The sequence below is a fragment of the Lolium rigidum genome, chromosome 2, assembly GCF_022539505.1.
Source record: "Lolium rigidum isolate FL_2022 chromosome 2, APGP_CSIRO_Lrig_0.1, whole genome shotgun sequence".
Lineage (NCBI taxonomy): Eukaryota > Viridiplantae > Streptophyta > Magnoliopsida > Poales > Poaceae > Lolium > Lolium rigidum.
The window spans coordinates 263,744,962-263,760,781 of record NC_061509.1 but is presented as its reverse complement, the minus strand read 5'-3'; the positions used below and the strand labels follow the sequence as shown (position 1 = coordinate 263,760,781).

Genomic DNA, 15,820 nt, shown 5'->3' with positions numbered 1-15,820 from the left:
CGACAAATGCGGGGATATTGGATGACTTCTTCACCCTTGTCAACAGGGCGAGGCTTAGCCACCTACGTGGGGGATGAAAGGGAGCAATACTACAGGCTCACCAAAATTTTCGTTGAGAGCTTCAAGTTCCACAACACGCAATATGAGCCGACAGTTGCATTCAAGATCTATGATAATCCTGTTACTATGGAATTGGAAGAATTTTGTCGTGCATTGGATATTGCCCCTGTAGGTACAGCGAGGAGGATTGATGACAACCCCCGGGACTGTTGGAGCTCTATCGAGGGATCACCGAAGATGATTGCCGCACCATTCAGTGCGGGAAGATAAGAAACATTCAACTCCCCGCCATTAAATATTTTGCATATTACATTGCTACTAGCATTCTGGGTAGAGAAAATACTAGCAATATCTCTAGCTACCATCTTGCTTTTTTGAATGCTGCACTTACTGGACAGACACTTTATCATCTTGGTTCTCTTATTGCTCGCCTTTGTCTAGCGGGGGCCTATTTTTGGAGGAACTATTGCACTACGCATTTTAACACATTTAAGACTCCCTCTTGATTCTAATGATGTGCCATTAACCCCTAGGAGACTAGATATTGCTGCTATGAAGAGCCATCATTTTGTTACTACCGACTCCACTATAGATAATATGGTCTATAGAATGTTGTTTGCTGATGGGAATGAGAAGGAAATCCCTCTTCCCCAGCCAGGTTTGTTCAATATTGACAGGCAATCATGGTCGCTCACTAAGGAGGAGGTGGAGGAACATATGAAGATACAAGACTTCCACCAGCAGCATGACTCCGAGAACGCCGAGCCCTCCTACGACTGCACCGTCTCATACCCCGATGTTTCCTCCAGCACATACCTGGAACCGGGTCGTTCTTCGTCGTACTACGGAGACACCACTTCATGGGGACCGTGGGAATGAACTCCACTTAGGCCAAAAGCCTAAGCTTGGGGGAGGTATACCGGCATCACTCATTCTTTGCATATTATGGTTGCTGGATACTTGTACATACTTGTTTAGTTTCTTAGAGTGGTTTTCTAATGAGAAGGAGATGATATTTGGGGAAGTGCTGTCCAAAAACAGATTCTGGTTTGTTACCAAAAAAATTCGTACGCACAGCCAGAACGTTATTTTGAGTTGCCAATTTTTGAGCATGTGCCCCAGGTTGTTATCTAACTTTCATTAGTTTAACACTTTTTGAACTGAGCAATGGAAGATTTTTGTTAATTTCGATTTCTGTACTGCTGTCAGGATTTGGCAGATTTACTGTCATCTGCTTTTACTGTGTTTCGTTAGTTTACATTCTTTTGTTTTCGCTTTGTTTCTTTCCTAAAACACAAAAAGACCAAAAATATTTCTGTTGTTTCTCTTCACCATTTGTTTATTTGGTTCTTTGCTCTTATTTTACTTCGTTTGCTATCGGTAGTTTGCCATAAGAAAACCCAAAAAGATTTTGCTTTGTTTGCTTGTTTCTTTTGTTCTTGTTTCTAATTCGAAAACACCAAAAATATTTGCTGTTCTTCTTTGGTTTGTAAAGTTCATCATGAGTTCAATGGTCTTCGGTGGCTGGAGCGTGGTTTTCATTTCATATTATCCAAGCTACACAAGTGAAAGGCAATAATGACGATCTACAACAATTGGATTGTGGTGAGAGGCTGGTATGAACTCTATTTGTTTTCATTTTTGTACATATACTCATTCATGTGAGCATGCTTAGTTGGTTCATGTGAGGTATATGTTATTTGAGAAAGTCTAGTAGTTCATGATCTCTCATGTTTAGCTCCAATTTATTAATATGAGTAGCATGTCATGGATGTTCGCTTGCATTGTTTTATTCATAAGTAAGTATGGCATTGTGGTATCCTCCTCTGAATAATTCATTTATATCGACTTGGCACATGCTCACGCATGCATATGACTGAACAAAAAGTCAATTAAGCCTCGATGATTTATATCGCTTCAAAGTTCTTGTATCACTTTTATGCCTCCGTTAATTTATTTTGCCGCAAGCATGATTATGACAGTTACTGCTCTCTTGATTTGTCGCTCCCTAGTCTTTTGCTAGCCTTCACTTGTACTGAGCGGGAACACCGCTCGTGCTTCCAAACACCTGAAAACCAAGTTGTTCCAAAGTGTCCACCATAAATACCTATGCATGGCATTTTAAACCATTCCAAGTAAATTCTCATGCGCTACCTTTAAAACTTTCAAAATGCTTCTCAATTTGTGTTAATGTTTCATAGCTCATGAAGAAGTATGTGGTGTTTAGCTTTCAACCTTGTCATTTACTTTTGACGGACTCTCATATGGACTAGTGGCACATCCGCTTATCCAATAATTTGGCAAAAAGAGCTGGCAATGGGATTCCCCAGTCCCAAATTAATTAACTTAAATAGACACTCCTCCATGGTTTGTGATTGTTGGACGGCACCCGAAGGTTTCGGTTAGCCATGGCTTGTGTAAGCAAAGGTTGGGGGGAGTGTCATCATCATAATAAAACTTAAATAAAAAGGCACTCCTTCATGATATGTGATTGTTGGCAGGCACCCGAGGATTCGGTTAGCCATGGTTTGTGTAAGAAAGGTTGGAAGGAGTGCCACATAAACATGCAAATAATTCATGGGAGCCGCTCTTGGGAGTCCGGTTGGCGAGGTAGTTAGTGTACCCATTACCATTCGTTGACAACAACAAACACCTCTCAAAATAATTTTACTCCTGCTTTACAAATGAAAAGCTCTAGCGCATGATAATCCCTGCTTCCCTCTGCGAAGGGTCAATCTTTTACTTTTATGTTGTGTCTCCATTCTTTCTTTGAGCACTATCTTGAGAGCACAATTGTCATTCTTAGTATAATATGCTTGTCTCAAAATATGATTGATTGTAGTATAACTTTGATGCTTTTATCTTTGACAATCACTACTTCTAGTCTTTCTATGAACTCCAGAGGTGCCTGGGCATTTATGTTTTGCCGATCAAATACGGGCAAGCGAGATACCACTTTATCATATTCTCTTATGAACATTGCAATCCTGCTTATATACATGATTCATGATGCTTATTATTAATTGTTGGTACCTCTCCATGATTGACATAGCTGTTGGATGATCTCATTCGCATGTATCTCATTATGAACTACTTAAGTATTAGCCATAGCATGAGAATATATACATCATATGAGCAAATGTGTTCGTGGAAGTTCTTTTATCGCTCAGTTGTTAACTGAATTGCTTGAGGACAAGCAATAAGCTAAGCTTTGGGGGAGTTGATACGTCCAAAACGTATCTACTTTCCCAAACACTTTTGCTATTGTTTTGCCTCTAATTTGTGTATTTTGGATACAACTAACACGGACTAACGCTGTTTTCGACGAGAATTGCTCTCGGTGTCTCGTTTTTGTGCAGAAATCCAACTTTCGGGAAAATCCTCGGAATTTATGCAGAAGGCCCCGATACGTCTCCAACGTATCGATAATTTCTTATGTTCCATGCTACTTTATTGATGATACCTACATGTTTTATGCACACTTTATGTCATATTCGTGCATTTTACGGAACTAACCTATTAACAAGATGCCGAAGTGCCGGTTCCTGTTTTCTCGCTGTTTTTGGTTTCGAAATCCTAGTAACGAAATATTCTCGGAATTGGATGAAATCAACGCCCAGGTTCCTATTTTTCCCGGAAGCTTCCAGATCACCGAAGAGGGGCCAGAGATGGGCCAGGGGGCCCCACACCACACCTGGGCGCGGGCCCAGGCCTGGCCGCGCCACCTGGTGGTGAGGGCACCCTGGTGCCCCTCCGAGGCTCCCCTTTCGCCTATTTAAAGGTCCTGACCTAAAAACCCCGAGGGAAGAAGCCACGGTACGCGAAACCTTCCAGAGCCGCCGCCATCGCGAAGCCAAGATCTGGGGGACAGGAGTCTCTGTTCCGGCACGCCGCCGGACAGGGAAGTGCCCCCGGAAGGCTTCTCCATCGACACCGCTGCCATCTCCACCGCCATCTTCATCACCGCCGCTGCTCCCATGAGGAGGGAGTAGTTCTCCATTGAGGCTCGGGGCTGTACCGGTAGCTATGTGGTTCATCTCTCTCCTATGTACTTCAATACAATAATCTCATGAGCTGCCTTACATGATTGAGATTCATATGATGATGCTTGTAATCTAGATGTCATTATGCTAGTCAAGTGAGTTTTACTTATGTGATCTCCGGAGACTCCTTGTCCCACGTGTGTAAAGGTGACGAGTGTGTGCACCGTGTGGGTCTCTTAGGCTATATTTCACAGAATACTTATTCACTGTTATGAATGGCATAGTGAAGTGCTTATTTATATCTCTTAATGATTGCAATGTATTTTGTATCACAATTTATCTATGTGCTACTCTAGTGATGTTATTAAAGTAGTTTTATTCCTCCTACACGATGTAATGGTGACAGTGTGTGCATCCGTGTTAGTACTTGGTTTATGCTATGATCATGATCTCTTGTAGATTGCGAAGTTAACTATTGCTATGATAGTATTGATGTGTATTATTCCTCCTACATAAGCATGAAGGTGACAGTGTGCATGCTATGTTAGTACTTGGTTTAGTCTTGTCGATCTATCTTACACTCTAAGGTTACTTAAATATGAACATTGAATTGTGGAGCTTGTTAACTCCGGCATTGAGGGTTCGTGTAATCCTACGCAATGTGTTCATCATCCAACAAGAGAGTGTAGAGTATGCATTTATCTATTCTGTTATGTGATCAATGTTGAGAGTGTCCACTAGTGAAAGTCTAATCCCTAGGCCTTGTTCCTAAATACTGCTATCACTCTGCTTATTCTTGTTTTCTTGAATTACTACTCGCTGCGTTACTACTGCATGTTTACTTCCTGCAATATTACTACCATCAACCGCACGCCAGCGAGCTATTTTACGGCGCCATACTACTGCTCATATTCATTCATACCACTTGTATTTCACTATCTCTTCGCCGAACTAGTGCACCTATTAGGTGTGTTGGGGACACAAGAGACTTCTTGCTTTGTGGTTGCAGGGTTGCATGAGAGGGATATCTTTGACCTCTTCCTCCCTGAGTTCGATAAACCTTGGGTAATCAACTTAAGGGAAACTTGCTGCTGTTCTACAAACCTCTGCTCTTGGAGGCCCAACACTGTCTACAAGAATAGAAGCACCCGTAGACATCAAGCACTTTTACGGCGCCGTTGCCGGGGAGGAAAGGTAAAAGGCACTCATACTTCGGTTCCGAGTAACGTGATACTTTTCAGGCGCCATTGTGTGTGCTCGAAGCTATTTCCTTTAGACTCGCAATTGCGACATTTGGTTTCTTGTTTACACTAGTTAGGCATAATGGACAACAATGACCTTTTTATTCTATTTCCTGATTTAAGACATGGATGGTTTGATGCGAAAATTAAAAAACCCATGTAACATATTAATATGAATGCTTTGAACACCATTGTTGCTAATGCTATGGAAAATTCTAAGCTTGGGGAAGCTGGTTTTGATGAGCATGATATTTTTAGTCCCCCAAGCATTGAGGAGAAAATTTACTTTGATGATACTTTGCCTCCCATTTATGATGATTATAATGATAGTAGTCTTTTGTTACCACCTGTTATGGAGGATAAATTTGATTATGATTACAATATACCTCCTATATTTGATAGCTACTTTGTTGAATTTGCTCCCACTACAATTAATAAGAATGACTATGCTTATGTTGGGAGTAGTAATTATTTTATGCATGAGACTCATGATAAGAATGCTTTATGTGATAGTTATATTGTTGAGTTTGCTCATGATGCTACTGAAAGTTATTATGAGAGAGGAAAATATGGTTATAGAAATTTTCATGTTACTAAAATGCCTCTCTATGTGCTGAAATTTTTGAAGCTACACTTGTTTTATCTTCCTATGCTTGTTACTTTGCTCTTCATGAACTTGTTTATTTACAAGATTCCTATGCATAGGAAGCATGTTAGACTTAAATGTGTTTTGAATTTGCCTCTTGATGCTCTCTTTTGCTTCAATTTCTATTTTTTGCGAGTGCATCATTAAAACTGCTGAGCCCATCTTAATGGCTATAAAGAAAGAACTTCTTGGGAGATAACCCATGTGTTTATTTTACTACAGAAATTTTTGTTTTGTTGAGTCTTGGAAGTTGTTTACTACTGTAGCAACCTCTCCTTATCATGTTTTTGTGCCAAGTAAAGTTTCTATGTCAAAGTTGATGTTATATTTGGGATCGCTGCGCAGAAACAGCATTGCTGTCTGTCACGAATCTGGGCACAGGTCTCTGTAGAAAATTCGAAAAAATCTGCCAATTTACGAGCGTGATCCTCAGATATGTACGCAACTTTCATTAGTTTTGAGTTTTTCCATTTGAGCAAGTCTGGTGCCATCTTAAAATTCGTCTTTACGGACTGTTCTGTTTTTGACAGATTCTGCCTTTTATTTCGCATTGCCGCTTTTGTTAAGTTGAATGAGTTTCTTTGTTCCATTAACTTTCAGAAGTTATGTGCAATGTCCAGAAGTGTTAAGAATCATTGTGTCACCTCTTAATGTGTGAATTATTAATTGTGCACTAACCCTCTAATGAGTTTGCTTGAAGTTTGGTGTGAAGGAAGTTTTCAAGGGTCAAGAGAGGAGTATGATATACTATGATCAAGAGGAGTGAAAGCTCTAAGCTTCGGGATGCCCCCGTGGTTCACCCCTGCATATTTTAAGAAGACTCAAGCGTCTAAGCTTGGGGATGCCCAAGGCATCCCCTTCTTCATCGACAACATCATCAGGTTCCTCCCCTGAAACTATATTTTTATTCAATCACATCTTATGTACTTTACTTGGAGCGTCTGTGTGTGCTTTTATTTTTGTTTTGTCATCTTAGTTCTCTGAATAAGTTCATCCTTGTGTGGGAGAGAGACACGCTCCGCTGTTGCATATGGACAAATATGTCCTTAGGCTTTACTCATAATGTTCAAGGCGAAGTTTCTTCTTCGTTAAATTGTTATATGGTTGGAATTGAAAAATGCTACATGTAGTAATTCTAAAATGTCTTGGATAATGTGATACTTGGTAATTGTTGTGCTCATGTTTAAGCTCTTGCATCATATGCTTTGCACCTATTAATGAAGAAATACATAGAGCTTGCTAAAATTTGATTTGCATATTTGGTCTCTCTAAGGTCTAGATAATATCTAGTATTGAGTTTTGAACAACAAGGAAGACGGTGTAGAGTCTTATAATGTTTACAATATGTCTTTTATGTGAGTTTTGCTGCACCGGTTCATCCTTGAGTTTGCTTCAAATAACCTTGCTAGCCTAAACCTTGTATCGAGAGGGAATACTTCTCATGCATCCAAAATCCTTGAGCCAACCACTATGCCATTTGTGTCCACCATACCTACCTACTACATGGTATTTCTCCGCCATTCCAAAGTAAATTGCTTGAGTGCTACCTTTAAACAATTCAAAAGTTATTACCTCTTATTTGTGTCAATGTTTTATAGCTCATGAGGAAGTATGTGGTGTTTTATCTTTCGATCTTGTCATTTACTTTTGACGAGACTTTCACAATGGACTAGTGGCTTCATCCGCTTATCCAATAATTTTGCAAAAAGAGCTGGCAATGAGGTTCCCGGCCTCAATTAATTAACTTGCATTAATAATTCTCTTCACATGTTTTGCTCCGATCTATCGGTAAGCAACTTAATTTTGCAAATAGACACTCCTCCATGGTATGTGAATGTTGGAAGGCACCCGAGGATTCGGTTAGCCATGGCTTGTGTAAGCAAAAGGTTGGGAGGAGTGTCATCCATAAATAAAGAAAAACTAAACTAAAGTACATGTGTAAACAAAAGAGAAGAGGGATGATCTACCTTGCTGGTAGAGATAACGTCCTTCATGGGAGCCGCTCTTGAAAGTCTGGTTGATGAGGTGGTTAGAGTACCCGCTACCATTCGTTGACAACAACAAACACCTCTCAAAACTTTATTTTTATGCTCTCTTTATGTTTTCAAAATAAAAGCTCTAGCACAAATATAGCAATCGATGCTTTCCTCTTTGAAGGACCATTCTTTTACTTTTATTGTTGAGTCAGTTCACCTATCTCTCTCCACCTCAAGAAGCAAACACTTGTGTGAACTGTGCATTGATTCCTACATACTTGCATATTGCACTTGTTATATTACTTTACATTGACACTATCCATGAGATATACATGTTATAAGTTGAAAGCAACCGCTGAAACTTAATCTTCTTTTGTGTTGCTTCAATACCTCTACTTTGAATTATTGCTTTATGAGTTAACTCCTATGCAAGACTCATTGATGCTTGTCTTGAAGTACTATTCATGAAAAGTCTTTGCTTTATGATTCAGTTGTTTACTCATGTCATTACCATTGTTTTGATCGCTGCATTCATTACATATGCTTACAATAGTATGATCAAGGTTATGATGGCATGTCACTTAAGAAATTATCTTTGTTATCGTTTTACCCGCTCGGGACGAGCGAAACTAAGCTTGGGGATGCTGATACGTCTCCAACGTATCGATAATTTCTTATGTTCCATGCTACTTTATTGATGATACCTACATGTTTTATGCACACTTTATGTCATATTCGTGCATTTTCCGGAACTAACCTATTAACAAGATGCCGAAGTGCCGGTTCTCGTTTTCTGCTGTTTTTGGTTTCGAAATCCTAGTAACGAAATATTCTCGGAATTGGACGAAATCAACGCCCAGGTTCCTATTTTTCCCGGAAGCTTCCAGATCACCGAAGAGGGGCCAGAGATGGGCCAGGGGGCCCCACACCACACCTGGGCGCGGGCCCAGGCCTGGCCGCGCCACCTGGTGGTGAGGGCACCCTGGTGCCCCTCCGAGGCTCCCCTTTCGCCTATTTAAAGGTCCTGACCTAAAAACCCCGAGGAAGAAGCCACGGTACGCGAAACCTTCCAGAGCCGCCGCCATCGCGAAGCCAAGATCTGGGGGACAGGAGTCTCTGTTCCGGCACGCCGCCGGACGGGGAAGTGCCCCCGGAAGGCTTCTCCATCGACACCGCTGCCATCTCCACCGCCATCTTCATCACCGCCGCTGCTCCCATGAGGAGGGAGTAGTTCTCCATTGAGGCTCGGGGCTGTACCGGTAGCTATGTGGTTCATCTCTCTCCTATGTACTTCAATACAATAATCTCATGAGCTGCCTTACATGATTGAGATTCATATGATGATGCTTGTAATCTAGATGTCATTATGCTAGTCAAGTGAGTTTTACTTATGTGATCTCCGGAGACTCCTTGTCCCACGTGTGTAAAGGTGACAGTGTGTGCACCGTGTGGGTCTCTTAGGCTATATTTCATAGAATACTTATTCACTGTTATGAATGGCATAGTGAAGTGCTTATTTATATCTCTTAATGATTGCAATGTATTTTGTATCACAATTTATCTATGTGCTACTCTAGTGATGTTATTAAAGTAGTTTTATTCCTCCTACACGATGTAATGGTGACAGTGTGTGCATCCGTGTTAGTACTTGGTTTATGCTATGATCATGATCTCTTGTAGATTGCGAAGTTAACTATTGCTATGATAGTATTGATGTGTATTATTCCTCCTACATAAGCATGAAGGTGACAGTGTGCATGCTATGTTAGTACTTGGTTTAGTCTTGTCGATCTATCTTACACTCTAAGGTTACTTAAATATGAACATTGAATTGTGGAGCTTGTTAACTCCGGCATTGAGGGTTCGTGTAATCCTACGCAATGTGTTCATCATCCAACAAGAGAGTGTAGAGTATGCATTTATCTATTCTGTTATGTGATCAATGTTGAGAGTGTCCACTAGTGAAAGTCTAATCCCTAGGCCTTGTTCCTAAATACTGCTATCACTGCTTATTCTTGTTTTACTTGAATTACTACTGCTGCGTTACTACTGCATGTTTACTTCCTGCAATATTACTACCATCAATCGCACGCCAGCGAGCTATTTTACGGCGCCATACTACTGCTCATATTCATTCATACCACTTGTATTTCACTATCTCTTCGCCGAACTAGTGCACCTATTAGGTGTGTTGGGGACACAAGAGACTTCTTGCTTTGTGGTTGCGGGGTTGCATGAGAGGGATATCTTTGACCTCTTCCTCCCCGAGTTCGATAAACCTTGGGTAATCCACTTAAGGGAAACTTGCTGCTGTTCTACAAACCTCTGCTCTTGGAGGCCCAACACTGTCTACAAGAATAGAAGCACCCGTAGACATCAAGCACTTTTCTGGCGCCGTTGCCGGGGAGGAAAGGTAAAAGGCACTCATACTTCGGTTCCGAGTACGAGTACTTTTCCGAGCGCCATTGTGTGTGCTCGAAGCTATTTCCTTTAGACTACTGCAATTGCGACATTTGGTTTCTTGTTTACACTAGTTAGGCATAATGGACAACAATGACCTTTTTATTCTATTTCCTGATTTAAGACATGGATGGTTTGATGCGAAAATTAAAAAACCCATGTAACATATTAATATGAATGCTTTGAACACCATTGTTGCTAATGCTATGGAAAATTCTAAGCTTGGGGAAGCTGGTTTTGATGAGCATGATATTTTTAGTCCCCAAGCATTGAGGAGAAAATTTACTTTGATGATACTTTGCCTCCCATTTATGATGATTATAATGATAGTAGTCTTTTGTTACCACCTGTTATGGAGGATAAATTTGATTATGATTACAATATACCTCCTATATTTGATAGCTACTTTGTTGAACTTGCTCCCACTACAATTAATAAGAATGACTATGCTTATGTTGGGAGTAGTAATTATTTTATGCATGAGACTCATGATAAGAATGCTTTATGTGATAGTTATATTGTTGAGTTTGCTCATGATGCTACTGAAAGTTATTATGAGAGAGGAAAATATGGTTATAGAAATTTTCATGTTACTAAAATGCCTCTCTATGTGCTGAAATTTTTGAAGCTACACTTGTTTTATCTTCCTATGCTTGTTACTTTGCTCTTCATGAACTTGTTTATTTACAAGATTCCTATGCATAGGAAGCATGTTAGACTTAAATGTGTTTTGAATTTGCCTCTTGATGCTCTCTTTTGCTTCAATTTCTATTTTTTGCGAGTGCATCATTAAAACTGCTGAGCCCATCTTAATGGCTATAAAGAAAGAACTTCTTGGGAGATAACCCATGTGTTTATTTTACTACAGCAATTTTTGTTTTGTTGAGTCTTGGAAGTTGTTTACTACTGTAGCAACCTCTCCTTATCATGTTTTTGTGCCAAGTAAAGTTTCTATGTCAAAGTTGATGTTATATTTGGGATCGCTGCGCAGAAACAGCATTGCTGTCTGTCACGAATCTGGGCACAGGTCTCTGTAGAAAATTCGAAAAAATCTGCCAATTTACGAGCGTGATCCTCAGATATGTACGCAACTTTCATTAGTTTTGAGTTTTTCCATTTGAGCAAGTCTGGTGCCATCTTAAAATTCGTCTTTACGGACTGTTCTGTTTTTGACAGATTCTGCCTTTTATTTCGCATTGCCGCTTTTGTTAAGTTGAATGAGTTTCTTTGTTCCATTAACTTTCAGAAGTTATGTGCAATGTCCAGAAGTGTTAAGTATCATTGTGTCACCTCTGAATGTGTGAATTATTAATTGTGCACTAACCCTCTAATGAGTTTGCTTGAAGTTTGGTGTGAAGGAAGTTTTCAAGGGTCAAGAGAGGAGTATGATATACTATGATCAAGAGGAGTGAAAGCTCTAAGCTTCGGGATGCCCCCGTGGTTCACCCCTGCATATTTTAAGAAGACTCAAGCGTCTAAGCTTGGGGATGCCCAAGGCATCCCCTTCTTCATCGACAACATCATCAGGTCTTCTCCCGTCGAGGCGTCGAACGCCGCAACGGTGTCGCACTGCTGCTCGTGCCACGCTGCTGCCGCCGTGGCCTCGTCAGCAGCGGGGCCATAGGCGCAGAACGCCGCTAGATCCACCGCCTGCGCCGCCTCACGCTGCTGGTCGAGTGCCTCCCGCCGCTGCTGACGGTGTGCACGCCAGTTCTGCATCCCTCGCCGCCGCCGCTCTTCCCGGGCCGCAGGGTCGGTGTCGACCTGCGATTCCGGGACTGGAAGTGGAGGAGACGGCGGTGGAGGGAAGTGGCCAGCGCCGGGGCGGTTCGCCATTGCCACTGGTGGTGGAGGAGACGGCGGTGGAGCGACGAGGGCTGTGTTTGTTGCCGGCGGGGTGTGGTGGCTACCATTGAGGAGACGGTGGAGGGAAGTGGCCAGCGCCGGGGCGGTTCGCCATTGCCACTGGTGGTGGAGGAGACGGCGGTGGAGCGACGATGGCTGTGTTTGTTGCCGGCGGGGTGTTGTGGCTACCATTGAGCCGTGAGACCTTTTATAGACGCCGGCGTCGGGAAGAAAGCGCGGGAACAAGCGAGAAATGGCGGGAAGATCGCGCGGGAACGGGCGGTGGCGTGCGAACGCCGGCGACGCGTGGAGGCTGCGCAGCACCGACGAGACGTCTCGCCTGCCCCTCCGTCGCCATTAAGGCAAAGATGCCGCCGTGTGTCACTGCGCGCGAATAACTTCCGTCGCGAGGTAGGCGACGGTTAGGCTAAAATTAACTGTGCCGCTGACGGGTCGACCCCGCCACTCCCCGCCTCGCTTTTCCTTGTGTCCGGCGTGCCCGGAGCGTCCACTGTGGGATGGGGACGGGCTCGGCGCGCCGGACACCGTATCGGGACGCGCCGGACAAAAATGGGCTTTGTGGGACGCGGCTGGAACGATTTTTTGGTCCGGCGCGTCCCAAATTAATTTGAGGATGCTTTGGGGGACGCGGCTGGAAATGCTCAATCACCACGCACTTCGTGTTCGAGTTGACGTAAGCCCAAACGAATATACTAAGTATATAGCAAGCTGATTGCCTGATTTGCTCCTGGAGTATACTTGAGCGTCTCTACCGGCGAGATCTTCGGCTCGGAAGCAGGAGTTCAGGACTACACCGCGCGCGAGTCGACCACCGTACGTCGCGCCGCTACGGTCGCCAAACACACCTGATCTCCAGCTCTCCTCCTTCCCAGCATCCACCGCCCACGCGTCGTCGTCACCCGTCTTTGTACTCCGGGAGGCATCACCGGAGGAGTGGCCGGCCAGCCGTGTGCGTGAGACTTTCATCGACTTCTTCAAGTCCAAGTCTCACACGCCGTGGCCGTCGAGCCCGTTGTGCCCGTCGACGACCCCACGCTCCTGTTCGCCGACGCAGGCACATGAATCAATTCAAGCCTGTCTTCCTCGGCACCGCCGCCCCGGACTCGCCGCTCGGCCGCCTGCGCCGCGCCTGCAGCACCCAGAAGTGCATCCGCGCCGGCGGCAAGCACAACGACCTCGACGACGTGGGGAAGGACACCTACCACCACACCTTCTTCGAGATGCTCGGGAGCTGGTCATTCGGGGACTACTTCAAGGAGGAGGCCATCGGCTACGGATGGGAGCTCCTCACCAAGGTCTACAACTTGCCTGCCGACAGAATTTACGCAACCTACTTTGGTGGCGATGACGAGGCCGGTCTGGATGCTGATACCGAGTCGAAACAGATATGGCTGAAGCATCTACCGGCTGAAAGAGTGTTGCCTTTCGGCTGCAAAGAAAATTTCTGGGGCATGGGCGACACGGGTCCCTGCGGCCCATGCACAGAAATTCAGTTTGATCGTGTTGGCAACCGAGACGCAGCGCGCTCATTTGGTGAACAAGGACGACCCAAACCTGCATTGAGATATGGAATCTTGTCTTCATCCAGTTCAACAGGGACTCCGATGGTACTCTGAGACCCTTGTCGGCCAAGCAACAGTGGAATGGGCTTTGAGCGCTTGACTTCCACCCTCCAGAACAGGACGAGCAACTACGATACCGATGTGTTCGCGCCGCTGTTTGATGCCATGTACGCTACTCTGAAACTCGCCGGCGTTGCAGCTCCACCATACTCTGGTAAGGTAGGCTCCGAGGATGTCGACAAGGTCGATATGGCCTATAGGGTTGTTGCGGATCACATCAGGACACTCTGTTTTGCTATCGCCGATGGTTCTCGGCCTGGAAGAGAGGGAAGGGAGTATGTTCTAAGGCGTATACTTCGACGGGCCGTTTACTTCGGTCGCCAAAAGTTGAAGGCAAAGCAAGGGTTTTTCAGCTCTCTTGTACCTTTTTTTGTCCAGATCATGGGTGGTGTGTATCCTGAGCTCAAGGAACATGAAAGCAAGATTCAAGAAAGAACTCCAAAATATAAGATATATTGCCTTGGAAAACTTGTGTGGATATTTTTTTAGGGATTTTCTTGTATTTCCTTATCTTTTGAGAACACCTTTATTTTATCATGTCAATTGTACAGGATCAATCCCGCTAAAATCTTGTGTAGTTTTCTCTCTATGTGTGTTTCTTAATTTCCGTACCAAAACTATACACCTTATATCTAGAAACGGAGGGAGTATATTAGAAGACGAAGAGACAAGGTTGGACAAGACTCAAGGAAAGGGCTACAAGAGATTTCAAAAAAGTGCAGACATTGTCAAGAAGAGCGGCGGGGCAGTGCTTAGTGGCCATGAAGCATTTCTTCTCTGGGGCACCTATGGTTACCCAATTGATCTCACTCAGATCATGGCAGCTGATGACTTTGGGTTGAGAGTCGACGTCGAGGGTTTTAATGTTTCCATGGAAGAAGCAAGGCAGAAGGCTAGGAATGCTCGCTACAAGGCTTTGCTACCGAGATAGCGAAGGTCTTTGTGTTAAGTGGCTGCTTGATCCACCCATCAATCTACTCTGAATTTTACGGAATTTTTAATGATCCTTTGGTAGATCTGTATTAGTGGTCTGCTTGCTAGATCTATATTAGTTTTTGTTTCACAGAGCACGAGTACTAATACAACAGGAGGATTCCCCTCATACACCATCTTATTCATGCATAAACGCATAGCTTTCGCTATATGTGTCGATTATAGAGTTTATATAGATCAAACCATTATAGGGTTTAGGGCTAACCGAATACATATCTAATACCCCCCCCCGAGCAGTGTCAACGTCAGGTGTGATGACGTTGAGACTGGATCATATGTCGGTGAAAGCTGCTGTACGAAGACCCTTGGTGACTATATCAGCAAATTGTGCACTGGTAGGAACATGAAGAACCCGAACCTCGCCAAGCGCCATCAATATCAATATGCCGAACTGGATTGCTTGCCATGTAGACTGCTGATATGTTGCCACAATAGACAATGGTGACACCCTCAAGTGGACGATGAAGCTCGACAAGAAGTTGACGTAGCCACACCGCTTCTGCAACAGAATGCGCCACCGACCTGTACTCCGCTTCAGCTAACTCTTTGAGGATATTTAGCTGCCAACAGACTTACTCGGGGAGTTTCTATGGAACAATAATAGATGCGGGATGATGGAAAAGAAATGTAACCCAAAAGCTTCACGGTCGAAAACTAAGAAAAAGAAGGTAAAAAAGCGCAGGAACAACGATTAACATAGAAAACGAAAGAAGAATGTCAAATCGAATAAAAAGAGTGCCCAAAAAGGAGAGGGCGGAAGAATATTGAAGACATGAGAAACAAGACTGAAATATGATTGAATATATAGCAATATGACCAAAACAACACTGAAAAATAAAGGACATAGAGAAAAGAAGACCCAACAAACAGGGAGGGTTACTAGGACGGTACCAATTAAGAAAGAAGACTAAAAAACTACTAAATAGCTACCGACGACTTAGAAAATGAAGGAATGTGAAAAAATATTAATAAT

The 15,820-nt window shown here is 43.4% G+C and overlaps 1 pseudogene; it reads left to right on the top strand.

Annotated features, from left to right (window-relative positions):
- Window positions 1–12,869: 12,869 nt before the first annotated feature.
- LOC124690863 lies at window positions 12,870–14,785 on the top strand (annotated as a pseudogene).
- The last annotated feature ends 1,035 nt before the right edge of the window (window positions 14,786–15,820 follow it).